The 19,771-nt window shown below is 45.5% G+C and overlaps 1 non-coding gene across 1 annotated transcript; it reads right to left on the bottom strand.

Moving 5' to 3' along the window:
- Window positions 1-1,685: 1,685 nt before the first annotated feature.
- LOC119935306 lies at window positions 1,686-1,823 on the bottom strand. The gene has a single exon (XR_005453192.1). It is a non-coding gene; the product is annotated as a small nucleolar RNA SNORA7 (small nucleolar RNA).
- Window positions 1,824-19,771: the final 17,948 nt, after the last annotated feature.

Here is a 19,771-nt window from a genome sequence, read left to right on the forward strand (position 1 = left end):
ATTTCCACAAAATATGTTGCTATCTGCACCTGGGTACTCACTCTGGCAGGCCCGGGTGCTCCCAAAGTGGGAGTGGTCTAGGATCACTTTCCAAATCGTTCCCAGCAGGGGAACTCCAGGACATGGGAACAAACTATTGTTCCAAGTGAGTTTCCACCTTCATCATCATCAATCGTATTTATTGAGCGCTTACTATGTGCAGAGCACTGTACTAAGCACTTGGGAAGTACAAGTTGGCAACATATAGGGACAGTCTCTACCCAACAGTGGGCTCACAGTCTAAAAGGGGGAGACAGAGAACAAAACCAAACATACTAACAAAAGAAAATAATTAGAATAGATATGTACAAGTAAAATAAATAGAGTAATAAATATGTACAAACATATATGCATATATACAGGTGCTGTGGGGAAGGGAAGGAGGTAAGATGGGGGGGATGGAGAGGGGGACGAGGGGGAGAGGAAGGAAGGGGCTCAGTCTGGGAAGGCCTCCTGGAGGAGGTGAGCTCTCAGTAGGGCCTTGAAGGGAGGAAGAGAGCTAGCTTGGCGGATGGGCAGAGTGAGGGCATTCCAGGCCAGGGGGATGATGTGGGCCGGGGGTCGATGGCGGGACAGGCGAGAACGAGGCACGGTGAGGAGAATAGTGGCAGAGGAGCGGAGGGTGCGGGGTGGGCTGTAGAAGGAGAGAAGGGAGGTGAGGTAGGAGGGGGCGAGGGGATGGACAGCCTTGAAGCCCAGGGTGAGGAGTTTCTCCCTGATGCGCAGATTGATTGGTAGCCACTGGAGATTTTTGAGGAGGGGAGTAACATGCCCAGAGCGTTTCTGGACAAAGACAATCCGGGCAGCAGCATGAAGTATGGATTGAAGTGGGGAGAGACACGAGGATGGGAGATCAGAGAGAAGGCTGATGCAGTAGTCCAGACGGGATAGGATGAGAGCTTGAACGAGCAGGGTAGCGGTATGGATGGAGAGGAAAGGGCGGATCTTGGCAATGTTGCGGAGCTGAGACCGGCAGGTTTTGGTGACGGCTCGGATGTGAGGGGTGAATGAGAGAGCGGAGTCGAGGATGACACCAAGGTTGCGGGCTTGTGAGACGGGAAGGATGGTAGTGCCGTCAACAGAGATGGGAAAATCAGGGAGAGGGCAGGGTTTGGGAGGGAAGACAAGGAGTTCAGTCTTGGACATGTTGAGTTTTAGGTGGCGGGCAGACATCCAGATGGAGATGTCCTGAAGGCAGGAGGAGATGCGAGCCTGGAGAGAGGGGGAGAGAGCAGGGGCAGAGATGTAGAGCCCACTGTTGGGTAGGGACTGTCTCTATATGTTGCCAACTTGTACTTCCCAAGCTCTTAGTACAGTGCTCTGCACACAGTAAGTGCTCAATAAATACAATTGATGATGATAGTTGAAGACATGGGAGCGAATGAGGTCACCAAGGGAGTGTGTGTAGATAGAGAACAGAAGGGGACCAAGCACTGAACCTTGGGGACCCCCCACAGTAAGGGGATGGGAGTGGGAGGAGGAGCCTGCAAAAGAGACAGAGAATGAATTGGTAAAAATGGTATATTAGTATATGAATTGGTAAAAATATGGAAGTGGTTTACCATTGCCTCCTTCCATGCAGTAAACTTGAGTCTCCACCCTCGACTGTCTCCCATGCTGCTACTGCCCAGCGTGGGTGAGTTTTGACTTGTAGCAGATTGTCTTCCACTCACTAGCCACTGGCCAAGCTAGGAATGGAATGGACAGGTCTCTGCTTGATTCTCCCCGCCATAGCCAGGACTAGTAGAGTACTGGAAACTCTCCAGGTGTGACCCTGAGAGGGTCAAAGGGGCTTAGGTCCTCATTATTATTAATATAGCAGTAATGGTATTCTATTATATTCAATTCTATTCAATTCTATTGTATTCAATAGTAATGGTATAATAGTAATGGTATTCGTTAAGTACTTACCATGCGCCAAGCTCCGTTCTACGTTCTGGGGTAGATACAAGGTCATCAGAAGATGGAAGGGGGATTTTCAAATGTGAAAACGAACCTTCAAGATAAAATCGAGTGAAAACATCTTTAATTAACATCCAACCCAGCCCAACATAGGGTGCAATGTGGGTGTGGTACACTTTTGCCTGCCATGATGGAGGGGAGCTGGGTAGTGTGCCTGTGCCTTGTTCTCGCTTGTCCCGCCGTTGACCCCCGGCCCACATCCTCCCCTCGTCCTGGAATGCCCTCCCTCCGCACATCCGCCAAGCTAGCTCTCTTCCTCCCTTCAAAGCCCTACTGAGAGCTCACCTCCTCCGGGAGGCCTTCCCAGACTGAGCCCCCCCATTCCTCTCCCCCTCCCCATCCCCCCGCCCTATCTCCTTCCCCTCCCCACAGCACCCATATATATGTTTGTACAGATTTATTACTCTATTTATTTTACTTGTACATACTTACTATTCTATTTATTTTATTTTGTTACTATGTTTGGTTTTGTTGTCTGTCTCTCCCTTCTAGACTGTGAGCCCGCTGTTGGGTAGGGACCGTATCTATATGTTACCAACTTGTACTTCCCAAGCGCTTAGTATAGTGCTGTGCAAACAGTAAGTGATCAATAAATACGATTGAATGAATGAATAGTGGAGGCAGCAGGAGGACTCATAAGTTCAGCAGATCAGTCTCGCCAAAGGCTTGGGGATGCCTCCCATCAGCAACAAGCCTCCATCGGGTTCTGCCCTGCACCATTCTGGCAGGATGGAGAGAGGAAACGGCAGCCTGGTGCTGCCTCTACAACACCTCGGAAAGACTGTGGCTGCTGCCGTTGTCACCTTCACTGTAACTGTGATTGTAAATCTGGACTCTGAGCCGTGAGGAGCCTGAAATTCTGCTCTTCAGGACATACAACCCTACTGATTTTTCTTCTGATTCTGTGTATTTGTCCATGTCTTTTCATCATCTTGGTGCTTTGTTTTATAATAATAATGATAATGTTGGTATTTGTTAAGCGCTTACTATGTGCCAAGCACTGTTCTAAGCACTGGGGTAGATACAAGGTTATCAGGTTGTCCCCTGTGGGGCTACTTAATCCCCACTTTTACAGATGAGGGAACTGAGGCCCAAAAAAGTGAAGTGACTTGTTCAAGGTCACACGGCAGATAAGTGGCAGAGCCAGGATTAGAACCCACAACCTCTGACTCCCAAGCCTGGGCTCTTTCCACTGAGACGTTTTATCTATTCTTATGTGCCTGTCATTCATTCATTCATTCATTCAATCGTATTTATTGAGCACTTACTGTGTGCAGAGCACCGTACTTGCAGAGTACTTGGGAAGTATAAGTTGGCAACATATAGAGATGGTCCCTACCCAACAACGGGCTCAAAATAAAATAAATAGAATAGTAAATATGTACAAGTAAAATAAATAGAGTAATAAATCTTTTCTGTACTAAGCGCTTGGGAAGTATGTTGGCAACATATAGAGACGGTCCCCACAGTCTAGAAGGGGGAGACAGACAACAAAACAAAACATGTGGACAGGTGTCAAGTCGTAAGAACAAATAGAATTAAAGCTAAATGCATATCATTAACAAAATAAATAGAATAGTAAATATGTACAAGTAAAATAAATAGAGTAATAAATATGTACAAACACATATATAGGTGCTTTGGGGAGGGGAAGGAGGTAGGGTGGGGGGGAATGGTCCCCTCTTCTGTCCCTATATTATTCATTCATTCAATCATATTTATTGAGCGCTTACTGTGTGCACAGCACTGTACTAAGCACTTGGGAAGTACAAGTTGGCAACATATAGAGACGGTCCCTACCCAACAGCAGGTTCACAGTCTAGAAGGGGGAGACAGACAACAAAACAAAACATATTAACAAAATAAAATAAATAGAATAAATATGTACACATAAAATAAATAAATAGAGTAATAAATATGTACAAACATATATACATATATACAGTTGCTGTGGGGAGGGGAAGGAGGTAAGATGGGGGGATGGGGACGGGGAGAAGGGGGTGAGGCAGGAGGGTGCTCAGTCTGGGAAGGAGATTGTCAGTCTCTTGAGGGCCAGGGTCAGTGTCTAATTTCCCCATTTGTATTCTTTCCCAGTGCTTATTCAGTGCTCTGCATGCAGCAAATGTTTCATAAACACTATAATTACTACTCAGCCCAGGGTGGCCCTAGATGCCATGGAGCCCAGGAATAGACAGATTCATGTGCTCCTTAGTTCCAACAAGACTCACCTTCATTTCAGTCCAGGCCTGACACTTCCAGCAGCTCACTAGGAGAACAGTGACTACAGGCAACCACATGTTCCACAGAGCCGGAGCAGCACTGTGGTGCTCGAGGGGAAAAGTTAAACAGCAACCTGTGAGACAAGAACAAGCCCAGTGCCAAAGAGGAAACTATATGAGCCAAATACACTGTCTGAAATGAATAATTCCAAAGGAAGGACCCACCTGTAATACATTTCAGTGTCCAGCTCCCCAGCTAGATTATCAAGCCTAGTAATTCTACTGTATTTTCTAAGTGCCTATTACAGTACATATGAGAACAATAATATTTGTGATATTTGTTAAACGCTTACTATGTGCCAAGACCAGTACTAAAGGCTGCAGTTGAAACAAGGTAATCAGAGCAGACAAAGTCCATGTCCCACAAGGGGCTCATAGTCCAAGAGGGAAGAAGGGCTCTTGTGTATTGAATCCCCATTTCTACAGATGAGGAAACCAAGGCACAGAGAAATGAAGTGACTTGCCCAAGTCCCACAGCAGGCAAGTGGAGGAATTGGGTTTAGACCCCAGATCCCCTGACTCCAGGGCCCATATTTCCAGTAGGCCATGCTGCACAGTAGATGTTCAACTGCTTGACTGACAATACGAGGTTCTTGAGATTCCATGCACAGGGCTCTTGGCCCACCCAGAAAGTGCACTGCTGTGACAGAAATCTTTGACATTCTTCACTGCAACCATATTCCAAGCAGGAGTGCTGAATACCCTCAAGTCTAGAGGGGCTGCCGGGTGACTAGAATGGCTCAGCTAACACAACCCAGTCCAGGAGAATCTTAATAATTACCGTGATATTTGTTAAATGCTTACTATGTGTCAAGAACTGCGCTAAATGCCGGAATAGGTTTAGGATAATCAGATGGAACACAGTCCCTGACCCAAACAGGGCTCACAGTTTAATTGGGAGAGAGAATACGTATCGAATCCCCATTTGACAGATGATAAAATTGAGACAGAGAGAAGAAATGTGAATGGCAGGTGGTGGGATCAGAATTCAAGCCCAGATCTCCTGAGTCCCAGGCCTGTGTTGTTTCCCTTAGGCTAATGCTGTTTCACAAGGCTAGTGCTAGAGCCCTTTCTTGGGGGAAGAGGGATGGCCATCTGATGGGAGAAGGAGCAAGGGTTGCAAAATAATGGAGAGAACAAAGAAATTGCTTCAGCTCCCTCATTCAGGAAGGAACCTGAGTCTTTGAAAGGCTCTTTCTTGATCTCTTGTCCCCCAGTGCTTTGAAACATTCTCATGTTTGCCCCACTCTAAAAAAGCCTCCCATGACTCCACAGTTCCCTCCAGTTATGTCCCACCTCCCCCCTACCAGTCCTCTCCAAACCCCTTGTATGAGTTTTCTATACCCTCCATCTCCACTTCCTCTTTGCCAGTTCTCTCTTTGACCCTTTCCAATCAGGCTGCAGCCCCACAGAAACTGCTCTTTCAAAGGTCACCGATGATCCTTTTGTCAAATCCAACAGCTTCTGCTCCACCCTAATATTCCTTGACCCCTCACCTGCCTTAAACCCTGTCAACCATCCCTTTTCCTGGAAACATTATCCAACCTTGGCTCAAATGAACCTGTCCTCTCCTGGTTCTCCTCCTATGTCTCTGGCCTCTCATTCTCAGTCTCTTTAGCAGGCTTCTACTCTGCACCAGTCTCAGTCTACTCAGTCCAATCCCTCCCCATCCATTGCACCATCTCCTCCCCCAGGGCCACCCCACCAACAGCTTCAGCCAGGTGCATCCTGTGGAATCCTCACTCCATCAAGGGAAGCATCCTTGACCTGTTCTTCACCCAGTCACTGCTCCTCCTGGCCATCAGTAGGAACCTGGCTCTCCTTAGGTGACATGGTCTCCCCTGCTGCTCTCTTTAGAGGGGGCTTCATCTTCACCCACTCCCCAAGGCTCACTAGGAAAGAGGGAAGAGGTGGGTTCCTTCTTGTTCCCCAATGCTGCTTTCACACCATTCCACCTCCTCCATGCTTATCTTTCCCTTCCTTTGAAGCCCATATCATCCACCTCTACCAGTGCTTAGAACAGTGCTTTGCACATAGTAAGGGCTTAATAAATGCCATCATTATTATTATTACCAACCACTCCAGATGCCAGTCACAGTCATCTACTGCCCTCTAGACCCCACCTCCAGCTTTTTGAACCATTTTGATACCTTTCTCACATTCCTTCTCTCATTCTCCATGCCTACACTAATCCTTGGGGACTTCAGTATAATAATAATAATAATTATTATTATTATTATTATACTTACAGTATTTGTTAAGCACTTGTTATGTGCTGGGCACTTTGCTGAGAGTTGGGCTGGATACAATCAAATTGGTTTGGACACAGTCCCTGTCCCTCATGGGGTTTGCAGTCTTGATCCCCATTTTACAGATGAAGTAACTGAGGCACAGAGAAGTATAATGACTTGAACAAAGTCACACAGCAAGCAGACAAGTGGCAGAGCCAGTATTAGAACCCATGACCTTCTGACTATGGGGCACACGCTCTATCCACTACATCATGCTGCTTGATGTTCCTAATGACCCTCCCACTACCAGCTTTCTATCACTTCTCAACTCCATTGACTTTCTGCTCCACCCCACCTCTCCCACTCACCAACTTGGATACACTTGATCTCATCATCTCTATTCACATACAATCTCTACCCTCACCAACTCTGAAATCCCCCTTTCTGATCACACCCTCCTGACCTGCCTTCTCTCCCACATGCCTCCTCCCCACAAATCAGTGCCGTTTTCCCACAGAGACCTCCAATCTTTTGCCCCATCCAATTTTCTCAAGTCATCATTCCCCATTTAGGCTTTTGACCTGAACTACCTTCCCTTGGTGAACAAATTGACACCTTCAACACCAACCTCTTTACTGAACTCAATATTCTCGCTCTATCCCTACAGGGATCTTGTACCACTAACACACAGCTCTGAATCACCTCCACAGTCTGCTTCCTTCACTCCTGTGCATAAGCCTCAGAGAACTGCTGGCAAAAATCTAGATATCAAGCCAACCTCATCCATCTGAAGTTCATCCTTGCATGCTTAAACTTTGCCCTCTCCTCACTGGGCAAACTTATTTCTCCATCCTTATTGACACCCATGTCGATTGCCCTCGCAAGTTGTTCCAGACATTAAACTCCCTCCTCAAACCCTCTCCTCCATTCCTTGCCCCTACTGACCTGACTATGTATTTAATTGAAAAAATGGAAACTATCATGAGTGATCTCCCTAAAATCTCCCCTGCTACTCTCCAGTCCCTCCCATCCTTCCCAGCAGTATCACAAGAGCAGATCTCCTGCCTTCTCTCAAAATCCATCCCCACCACCTGAGCATCTGACCCTATTCCTTTGCGCTTTATTAAAGCATTTGCCCACTCCCTTCTTCCCTTCCTGACTACCATCTTCAAATGGTCACTCTCCATGGCTTCTTCCCGACTGCTTTCAGCCATGCTCATGTCTCCCATATCAAAAAAAGAACAACCCTCGATCCCACGGTTTGCTACAGTTATAGCCCCTTCACCCTCCTACCAGCCTTCTCCAATCTTCTGAGTGAGTTGTCTGCAGCCACCTTCTCAAGTTCCTTTCCTCCAATTCTCTCTGTGATCCCCTTCAATCTGGTTTCCATCCCCTTCACTAAACGGAAACCACCCTCACAAAGGTCACCAGTGATCTTCTTGCCAAATCCAATGGCCACATTTCCCCATTCCTCAAGAAGCTCCAGTGGTTGCCTATCCACCTCTGCATCAAACCGAAACTCCTTACCAGTGGCTTTAAAGCACTCAATCACCTTGCCCGCTCTACCCTATCTTGCTTCTTTCTTACCAAAATCCAGCCCGTACACTTTACTCTTCTAATGATGATGATGATGGCATTTATTAAGTGCTTACTTTGTGCAAAGCACTGTTCTAAATGCTGGGGAGGTTACAAGGTGATCAGGTTGTCCCATGGGGGGGCTTATAGTCTTAATCCCCATTTTACAGATGAGATAACTGGGGCACAGAGAAGTTAAGTGACTTGCCCAAAGTCATACAGCTGACAAGCTAATGCACCTTGATCTCATCTTTCTTGCAACCGACTTCTGGCCCATGTCCTCCCTCTTCATATCTGACAGAAGGTCACTCTCCCCACCTTCAAAACCTTATTAAATGGCCTTCCCCATCTAAGACCTCATTTCCTCTTCTCTCACCCCCTTCCTCATTGCCCTTGAACTTGGATTTGCACCTTGTAGTCTCCCTCCCTCGGCCATACAACGCTTATGTATATATCCATAATTCATTTATTAATGTTAATTTCTGTCACCCCCTGTAGGCTGTAAGATCACCGTGGGCAGGGAACATGTCTACCAACTCAGTTAAATCGTATTCTCCCAAGTGCTTAGAACAGTGTTCTGCACAAAGTGAGTACTTAATAAATATGATTAACTTATGGATTGTCTTCTGTGAATGCAGCACAGCACTGCTATAAGCACTTTGGAGAGAAAAATAGAATAGACTGGGTGAGCAGTCTCTGTCCACATTCTAGACAATAGACTTTGCTAAAATCTGGTGGTTCCTTAAAGGTTCACTCTTCCAGTAGAGCAGAGATTCTCACATGATTATTTTCCCTGTCCCCATATCCCCATCTGCCTCTGATTTCTCAGACTCTCCCCTCCAAGAGACCTGAAAGATTAAGGAGACCTGCAGACAAGGGTTCTGGGGAAGTAGAGGAGTCAAGCTAGTGCTGTATATCCCCTACATTTTTGTTTCTTCCACCAAACAAGCAGTTCAGAGAAATCACTCTCTGTGACCCTTGGTTCTCCCATGACCTCCCAGCATTCACTATTCCCAGTTTGAGACATACAGATTGAGGTCCACGGGAGGACTGGGAAATTAGAGGGGAAATTTGGGGATGGTTGAAGGGTCAAAAAGCATTGAGTGACGGATGGATGATAGGCCCATGGTAGGTAACTAGAAAGAAAGCTAAGAATATTAGATGGCCCATCCCTAAACAAGAAGGGGGAAGTCAAGAAAGACACCATTTACCCACTTCCTCTCAGCATCCTAGAATACTCCTGATAGACACAGAATATGGACTAACTAGCCTACTACAATTACTACTAATAACAATGATGGCATTTGTTAAGCCCTTAGTATGTGCCAAGCACTGTTCTAAGCACTGGGGGAGGGATGCAAGGTTATCAGGTTGTCTCACATGGGGCTTACAGTCCTAATCCCCATTTCACAGATGAGGTAACAGGCACAGAGAAGTAAAGTGACTTGCCCAAAGTCACACAGCTGACAAGTGGCAGAGCTGGGATTAGAACCCATGACCTCTGACTCCTAAGCCCCTGCTCTTTCCGCTGAGCCATGCTGCTTCTCTACTAGTCTGATCCAATGTGGCTTGGCTCGTGTTTAAATTTATAATGTGCCCTTAGTGGGTACAAGAAAAAGGAGAAGCTGGAATAGGTCAATTATCATTAACCCTCTGAGGGTCTTTGCTTAGTTTCTAGCAAATTTTTTCTAAGGAGACTCAAGAATTGAGTATTGGAGAGGTGAAAATGGAAGGGAAAGTGGGGGACCCCTGCCTTCCCCCATCTAATTCATCCATCCTGAGCCAGTCCCCAGTCTCCACACTAACCCTCTGCATCACCTGCTGTTTTACCATGTCTTGAGTCACTCTGTACCGGCCAATTAGATCACTACGTTGTTTTTGTAGCACAGTGGGGAGTACAGGGAGTGTGAGGGAAGGAGAAATCTGTTGCCAGCTGAAGTACATTTTGCTCTGTTAACCGGCGTTTGAAAAATTCTCCTTTTGATTCCTCAGAGAAGTTGGCAGAGATACCCAAACTGTTTGGAGAAACTGCAGCCTCCGGACCATCTGGGCCTGACATTTCCAGCACGGCCGACCTGGGATTGCTTTCCCAGGGGGTTGCGCTTCAGAAGAACGAGGAATCTGGGCTTGGTCAGGAAGTCCCCAGGGACTGGCATGGCACCATGAGGCCTTTTTATATTCAGGTAACTTTATGCACACCCCTCTGGACAAATGCACACCCACAAACAAACATACACACACATGCAACTACACATATGCTCTCAGAGATTGTATCTTGCTATAATGCTGAGGGATGTTGACTTTGAGAATATCAAAACCTTCTCTAAGCTGGCGGCTGCACTTCCTGCTAAACAAAACAACGGACGGCGGGAGACAAAGATTGAGTGAAATACATCTATATAGAAAAGAAGAGCAATTACTTACAGGAAAGCCTGGGGAATTCGGTTTCCTCATAAGTAGGTCAGTCAAGGACAATCAGGAAACTTTCACACAAGCTCTCCGAGTAGCCGGGGATCCCCAGGTCACCCAATCATCGTAAATACAAGCAAAAGACAACTGCTTTTAAGAAAACATTAAAGAAATAGAAGCTGCATATTATATTTTACTGCCCCCTAATCCCAAATCCTGCCATTGTTATCTGGGTCTTGGTAATCACAGCCAATGCAGCCATAATTACCCACCTTCCACTATCAATCTCAATGTAGATCCACTACCTGTATTGTTGTGGAGCCTGGTATTGTCCACATTTAGTGAGTATCAGGGCCAATGATCTCTCAAGCATTTGTCAATCTAAAATATTGCTTTAATCAAGGCACCCTCTCATTTTCTCCTCACCTAGAGAGAACAGACCATGAGTTTCACAAACCATCTAACCTCCTGGGATAAGAAAAGAATAATAATATAATAATAATAACGATGGCATTTGTTAAGCACTTACTATATGCAAGCACGGTTCTAAGCACTGGGGAGAATACAAGGAGATCAGGTCGTCCCACGTGGGGCTCTCAGTCTTAATCCCCATTTTATAGATGAGGTAACTGAGGCACAGAGAAGTTAAGTGACTTGCCCAAGGTCAAACAGCTGACAACTGGCAGAGCCAGTTGAACCCATGACCTCTGACTCACGAAAGCCCTTGCTCTTTCCATTGAGCCAGGCTGCTTCTCTGAAGAGGTGACTGTATCCACTTCTTCGTCATCATCAACGCTATTTGTGGAACACTGTCTCCAGCACATCAGAGCAAATCTCAGAAGTAAAGGATGTGGCCCCTGCCTTTTAGGACCTTCCAATCTATTGTGTGTGAGAAAGTATACATTGTCAAGAATTCAATAAATAAAGAAGTAAGAACATACATTCAAATGACAAAAGCCAAACAAGGAATGATGATAAGCCAGGCTATCTTTTTGCCACCTTGGGACATGTGTCTGAGAAAGTATAAAATATAAAGGAGGCTCTAAGGGAGCAGTGTAGCTTAGTGACTGTGAGCCCACTGTTGGGTAGGGACCGTCTCTATATGTTGCCAACTTGTACTTCCCAAGCGCTTAGTACAGTGCTCTGCATACAGTAAGTGCTCAATAAATACGATTGAATGAATGAATGAATGAATGAATAGTGCAGAGGATGGGTCTGGGACTCAGAGGACCTGGGTTCTAACCCTTGGCTGTAAGGTGTGCTTGCTATGTGACCTTGGCCAAGTCACTTAAGTTCTCTATGCCTCAGTTGCCTCATCAATAAAATGGGGATACAATACCTGTTCTCCCTCCTACTTAGGTTGTGAGCCCCATTTGAGACAAGGACTGTGTCTGACCTGATCATCCTGTATCTTCCCCAGTGCTTAGAACAGTGCTTAACACACAGTAAATGCTTAACAAATACCATAATCATCATTATCTATCTATATCATATCATATCTCTATCAAGCACTTAGTACAGTGCACTGCACACAGTAAGTGCTCAATAAATATGATTGAATGAATGAATAAATATATAAAATTAAAAAGCTAGAAAAAACCTCTAGATATCATTTGGGTAAGTCCCCTACTTCCATGTCAGATGGATATATGTTCCTTTAAAATTAAAATTACATGTTCACAAGCAAACGCATTCATCTAATATACATCTACAATGAGATATGTATTTGTTGTTTGTACATGAAAACAATCAGCATATGTTGGAAAGGTTGTACACACACACAGAGTCAAAATTTGCACTAGCTAGTTGCCTTGCCCATCGTTGCCTGGGAAAATTAAATTGATTTTAGGCATTGCCTGCAGTGCATATGCGGAACTCTGAAATCAGCTCTTGGATGCCAGGGAAGCGATGGTTACACGGGCTCCCATGGGGACTGAATAGACCAGCAGACATCTTCATGTCATGTAAAATAAATAAAGCAGCTCAGCAACACATGAAGGGCACATGAAGAGGTCAATATGAGTCTCTGTTCAAATGTTTCAGGTCTGAACATAGCCTACAACAAGGAATCTGTCTGCCTCAGCTCCCATAAGAACTGAATGAATAATAGGACAGACAAACCTTCTATCATATTTTTCACCTACTTCATCTTTTATTTTCACAGAAGTTTCATCTACTCTATTAAAGGCAAGGAATTGGGTTGATTATCAGAAACTCCTGCACCCAGGATTTTCTCACCAATCAATATTCATCCCACACTGGGAAAGGAGGAGAGTTGACCCAGGAGAGTTTTGTAATAAAGAGGCATGTAGGACTGGGGAGGACTTGAATAAAGGGAGACAGGCCGGTACAGGGCTCCCACAATCTTGGTGAAAGCTAGGGAGAGACCGGCAATCAATCCATTAATCAATTGTTTTTACTGAGCACTTACTATGTGCAGAGCACTGTACTCTGTGCTTGGGGGAGTACAATGTAACAGAGTTGGCAGACATGTTCCCTGCCCACAACAAACATACCATCTAGAGGGGTAGACAAAAATTAACATAAATAACAGATCCATATGTACCTGCTGTGGGTCTGAGGGTGGGGTGAATATAGGGTACAAATCCAAGTGCAAAGACAATGCAGAAGGAGAGGGTGAAGAGAGCTTAAATGGGGAAGGATTCTTGGAGGAGAAATGATTTTAATAAGGTTTTGAGGGTGGGGAGTGTGATGGTCTGTCAGATATAACAATAATAATGATGATGATGGCATTTGTTAAGCGCTTACTATGTGCCAAGCACTGTTCTAAGTGCTGGGGTAGTCAGGTTGTCCCACGCGGGGCTCTCACTTCTAATCCCCATTTTACAGATGAGGTAACTGAGGCACGGAGAAGTTGACTTGCCCAAAGTCACGCAGTTGACAAGTGGCGGAGCCGGAATTAGAACCCATGACCTCTGACTCCCAAGCCCAGGCTCTTCTCACTGAGCCACGCTGCTTCTCAGTGAGATATGTAGGGGGAGGGAGTTCCAGGATAAAAGCAAGATGAGGATGAGGGGTCGGTGGTGAGATAGAAGAAATTGAGGAAGAGTGAGTAGATTGGCATTAAGGAGCAAAGTTATCACGCTGGATTGTAGAAAGAAATCAGCAAGGTCAGCAAGGAGACTGATGAAGTAGTCAAGGCAGGTTAGGATTAGAGCTTGGGTCAGCATAATGGCGCTTTGGACTCAGAGGAAAGGGAAGATTTTAGTGATGTTGTGAAGGTAGAACCGACAACAGTTGGTAACAGATCGAATATGAGTTGAACAAGAGAGATGAATCGAGGATAGTGCCAAGATTGCATGCTTTGAGGCAGGGAGGATGATGCTTCTGTCTACAGTGATGGGAATGTCAAGGGGAGAATGGAGTTGGGTTGGGAAGATGAGGAGTTCAGTTCCAGCAGAGCCGAACTCCCCAAAACTGAGTCTCTCTCCAGCTCTTCTACTTCTTTTACCCCGACTTCTCCCTAGACCTGTCCCTCTGACTGCTATCTTGCCATCAGTATTGTCCTCCTTAAGCCCAACTTTCCCTGACATCCCTTCCCTTATCATCAAATGAGGCTATTAGATCAATAATAATAATAATAATAATAATGGTATTTGTTAGGTGCTTACTGTGTGCAAAGCACTGTTCTAAGCACTAGGGAGGTTACAAGGTAATCAGGTTGTCCCATGGGGGGGCTCACAGTTTTAATCCCCATTTTACAGATGAGGTAACTGAGGCACAGAGAAGTTAAGTGACTTGCCCAAAGTCCCACAGCTGACAGTTGGCAGAGCCGAGATTTGAACCCATGACTTCTGACTCCAAAGCCCCTGCTGTTTCCACTGAGCCACGCTGCTTGTTATCTCTAAGGGTGAATGCGTGAATGCAGGTTATGCATGTGGATCCTAATGTGGGTTCAGGGCACAGCCTTTTCCATACAACCATCCTTCTGTCACCATATGCCAACAGAGAATACTACTACCACTACTACTAATAATAACAATAATTGTGGTATTTGTTAAGCACTTACTATGTGCCAGGCACTGTACTAAGTGCTGGGGTAGATTCAAGGTAAACAGGTTGGACACAGTCCCTGTCCTGCATTGGGCTCAGAGTTTTAATCTCCATTTTTTACATTTGAAAGAACTGAGGCGCAGAGAAGTAAAGTGTCTTGCCCAATGTCACAGAGCAGACAAGTGGCAGAGCCGGGATTAAAATCCATGTCCTTTTGACCCCCGAATCCATGCCCTAGCCACTGAGCCACGCTGCTTGTGACAGCTCAAGGGGCAGTAACGGGGCAGGACCTGGAGGGGTTTGGGTGAAGGAGAAAGGTGGAAAATTTTTCTCAGACCTAAGGCTGTCCAGAAGCTCCTTTCTTCTCTGCAAGAAACTGCTACCAGAGTTGTTGGAGGGTCAGAGGGCAAAGCCCAGCATTTTACAATCCCGCCCTAGACAGCTTGAAGACTAATGGGAAATTTTTAAATGCATAATTGAAAGTGTGTGGTGGAGAGGAGGAAGGGGAAAAGTACCTTTAGATGAGTACACAATCGTGCCCATCTGGGCTGAGTATGTGTATCTACCCACACACAAACTCAGCTGCACGCACCTGAGAAAGCCAAAAAAATTCAACTAAGAACCAGCACTGCATTCTCATTGTGTTTTGGAGAAAGAAAAAATTCTCCATTTCATCTCCCCGAAGGACTGGAGCCTTATGATGTGAGACATCAAAGGGGGCTGTCACAGGAACCAAAACACTTCCAGGAATGAAAGGGAAGCCAACTTTCAGGAAGACACAATTCAAACTACAGTTGGTCAAGGTCATGGGAAGTAACTTAATGCTCCTACTGCCTGCCTCCTGCTTGTCTCAGGTATGGCCCACAATGGGGAAGCTGAAAGAGGCATCTCCCACCCCACCCCCTCGACTGCAGATTTACAGGTTTAGGCCTGAACTCCATGGGAGTTGGAGGGCAAATGGGAAAACCAGCAAAGAGGGAGGTTTAAAGAGTTTAGAGCTGGAAGGCAGAAGTTACCTGATTGGCAAGTGGAGTCACCAGGGAGGGTTGACCATGTCTAGTTTACTTAAAGCCAAGCTAGTCTTGGGGGAAACTCTCAGACTCAATATAAATGCATTAATTTAGCCATATTGCTCATTTATATTTCATTCAGGACCCAATTTGGAGTAAATTCAGTAAAAATAGGATATCTGGCCTTGTTTCAGGAACCAATCACCCATTTATGTATTGTCCCAAAGAGAACATTAGCTGTGACACAGAAGCAGTTTTCAGGAATCAATTGTCATAAGTCTGAGGACCCACTGTACCGGGTTAGGTACATATTGATGATGATGATGATGATGATGGAGTTTCTTCTGAAAATGGAGTCTCTGGTCAAGAATGATAAACAAGTCTCATCTCGAGAATTCAGGTCAGACAATCTCCACAGACAAGTTGATTTTAGTGCCCCTTGCCTTCGGTTCTCCCTGCGAGTGAAGTCCCTGCTGGAGCAAGGAGTGCAAAAAGAGACTAAACAAGCAGGACTGCAGCATGTGGCGAAGGACATGAAATGGCTTTTTATGTATGGGACCCATTTGCAGCCCCAAGTGGTGGCAGCATGGTGCCCATGCTGTGCCCTGTGATGAACCCACAGTAAGCTTCCTTACTAGTGACTGTTTGTGATCCTGAGAACCACAACAAGGAAGGGGCTCATGAGGCACAGATATGCTCTACTTGAGGATGGGTAGTTGCCAGCCCGTGGGTGCGGAGCATGGAAGGAGACTGGCCTTCTAGAACCCAGATTCCATCCACTCAGTTCTCCAGCCACTGGACCACAAAAGGACTTCTGCATGCAGTGGGTAACCACTGAATAAATGATGACAGACACTGTTCCAAAGTAGCTTAGAGTCTATTAAGGGCCAAAGGAGCCCCTTACAGAGGTTGGAGGGGATGGTGGCCCCAATGGCTTCCTTAGCCAGTACCCAGCTTTGCTTATTTTAGTTCTCTGGCAACACCTGAGTGTTTTACAATCAAGACTGAATATACCCAAATCATTGTCACTGTGGCTCATTAGTTAGGTTTGGCCACTCCTTGTCCCCATTCCCTTAAAATCCTTTCCCCTTTTCACCCCACACTCTAAATGAAAAATTAGTTCCTAAGAGACTTAGAGACATATGGGGGAGGGAACTTGGCTACCAATTCTACTGTGTTGTACTCTTCCAAGCACTTAGTACAGTGTACTGTACACAGCATAAGCACTCAGTAAATTCTACTGATTGAGAGGGGGAGACAGGACAGTCACATCTAGTCTTCACATCAACAGGAAAGATGTAGTGATGATGAAAAAACTGAATGATGGAGGAGTGGGCTAAGGATTTGTTAGCTGGGTTGCAAACTGGATGGTGCCAATCAAGAAAGGCTTCCTGGAGGAGGTGAACTTCAAGATGACATTCAACTGCTTGCAGGACTTGAAAAGTAATACCACCCATATAATACAGAGTGTAAAGTTTCCCTACTGACCTGCAAGGGACCACTCTGAACCAACCAGCAATTCCAGTGCCATATTCCAGGTTGACACTTGGATCAAGTCATTTAACCTCTCTGTGCCTCCATTTCCTGATCTGTAAAATGGGCATTATAACATCTGCAAGAATAAAATGAGATCTTCGAAATGATTCAAAGCCCTTTACAAATGCAGGGAATTAATATTACTTAGCACGTAATCCCGTGTTTGTCTGGGAGCTTTGTAGACTAGAAAGCCAGGAGCCCCATGGCACACATGGAAGGAAAACACTGAATTCATTTCCCAGTGAGTGGTCCCTTCCAGAGGATGGCATGACAAGTTAACCCTTTCACTGAGGGCTCTCCCAACCCCACATCTGGAGTAAAATTAAGTTTGTTGAAGCCAGCGAACCCTCAAGTGGAAAAGGGTATAATTCTTTCCCAACTCAGTCGAAACACTCAACCAATAGGGTAGGACTGGAGGTGACTGATTCTAAGATTGGTCTTGATTTCTAAACTGTGCACTGAGCTGAGAACAGAGAGAAGGTAGGAAAAGCAGTGACATCTTAAAATGTGAGAGTTAATGGAGTCAAAAAGTCACCTCTGCCTCCAGACTGAGCTGATCCTATCACATATACAGAGGACGGAGGCCTTTGGCTCCTTGAATAGACTCAGGACCGGCCAACGGGAAAACAGAGAGAGAGAGATGTTATGTCTCTTTTTATGTTTGTTTGATGGCTGTTTTTCTTGGTCCTCCATGGCCTTCCTCTGATTTAGGCCAGGAAAGGGGGACTGGGGAAGGAGGATCTCTGCTCTATGCTTCCTGTATAATAGAGAGAAAAGAGTGAAGTCCTATATCATGGCTCCCCATATTCCCTTCACATTTTTCCATCCCACTCTCTTCAACTGCACTTCCAGAAATGAAACCATTGAATTTGCCAATGCCCAGTAGCATTACCATTATTCGGTGCTTACTGCATGCTTGAGAAGAACAACAAGAGCCCAAGGACCTTAAACTCTAAATGCATTGAGTCTCGCTCAATAGCGATAGTGAAAAGAGCACAGGGCTGGGAGTCTGAAAACTTGGTTCTAGCTATGCCAACGGGCTGCTGGGTGGCTTGGGGCAAGTCATTAAACCTCTCTGGGCTTCAGTTTCCTCATGTGCAAAATTGAAATAAGATAGATTGCAAGCCCCATGTAGGTAAAGTAGTATCTGATTTCATAACCTTGCATCTACCCCAGTGCTTAGCTTAGAAAACATTTAGTCAATGCCAGAATTATTAATAGAACACAGACAGATTGCCATAGCAAAGGAAGCCATTGCTTTTTTCGTGGATTCTTTCCCAGGCCTGAGAGAGAAGAGGACCACTACTCCTGGTTTTCTGGTTGCGTAGGGTAGATTGGGGGTTTCTGATCTTGGAATAATACTAATAAAATTGGCATTTATTAAACACTTGCTCTGCTTAAGTGCAAGTGTCCTCTGTCTGTCCCACATGGATCTTGCAATCTGTTTGATCCCCATTTAGCAGAAGAGGGAACTGAGGCCCAATGAGGCAAGGTGACTTGCCCAAGGTCATACTGTTGGACTACGGCAGAACTGGGACCAGATCTCCTGACTCGCAGTCCTATGCCCTTTCCACTAGGCAACACTGCCATACCTTTTTGGGGGGGTTCAGTTTTTTTCTATCCAACGCCTATCTATAAGGGCCATTTCCATGACATACCCCTTTGGTCTAGGAGCTGGGTGACAATCAATCAATTAATCAATCAGTCTTATTTATTGAGCACTTCATTGTGCAGAACTCTATACAAAGTGCTTGGAGACTACAATATACCAGAGTGGGTAGCCTTGTTCCCTGCTCACAAGGAACTTACTGTCTAGAAAGGGAGGCAGACAAAATAAATTATGGAAATGTATAAAAGTGCTGTAGCACTGAGGGTGAGGTGAATAAAGGATGCAAATTCAAGTGGAGACAAGCACTGAATGCATCCTGTATGGGAGAGAGCATTCCTCAGAGGAGGAGTGGCTGTCAGGGGCTGGCTTTGCAGCAGGAAATTGCAGGGGCCAGGACTTCAAAATCTGCTCAGAGGCAGAAACGACTGTCTAGTGATGCAGCACTGCCCCCTGTAACAATAACAGTGATATTTGCTAGGTGCCAAGCATCGTAGTAAGCACTAGGATAGGCACAAGATAATCAGGTTGGACACAGTCCCAATCCCACATGAGGTTCACTGAAATACAACCATGCCCGGCTCTGATGTTCCTGCTGTTTTCCAGCACTGATCCAGCTAGTTGCATGTGTTGTCATATTGATGTTGCTATTCCTGCTATTCTTTGTTTTGTTTTATGGTTCTTGGTTTTTTGGTGTTTCCCCTGAGTTTTGCAAGAAAGTGGAAAAGACTCCCAATCTTATTAAGTTTCTCTGAGCATCAGAAGGTAAGCGATGTCTGGAGAAATGTGTGAGGCCACAGGGGCATCTGCTGCTGTGATGACTCCACAGACTGAACCTATTTTCCCTATGGACAGTCTCACAATGTGTACCCCTGGGCTCAGGGAAATTGGGAGAGAGCGTGTGTAAATGACTATGTGTAACCACCACCATTATTGCAAAAATAACTCCAGCGCATGTCCTGCTGGAGGTAGTTGCTTACCTTTCCTAACCATTAGGGTCTGAGAAATGCTTACCCTTAGGGGAGTCAGAAAAAGGGCACAGCTGTATTTTCATGGATAGAGACTGCAACTATGAAAAGGATTCTCTCTTGGTGACACACACACACACAT

This window comes from Tachyglossus aculeatus, chromosome 11 (assembly GCF_015852505.1).
Source record: "Tachyglossus aculeatus isolate mTacAcu1 chromosome 11, mTacAcu1.pri, whole genome shotgun sequence".
In the NCBI taxonomy this organism is placed as follows: Eukaryota; Metazoa; Chordata; class Mammalia; order Monotremata; family Tachyglossidae; genus Tachyglossus; species Tachyglossus aculeatus.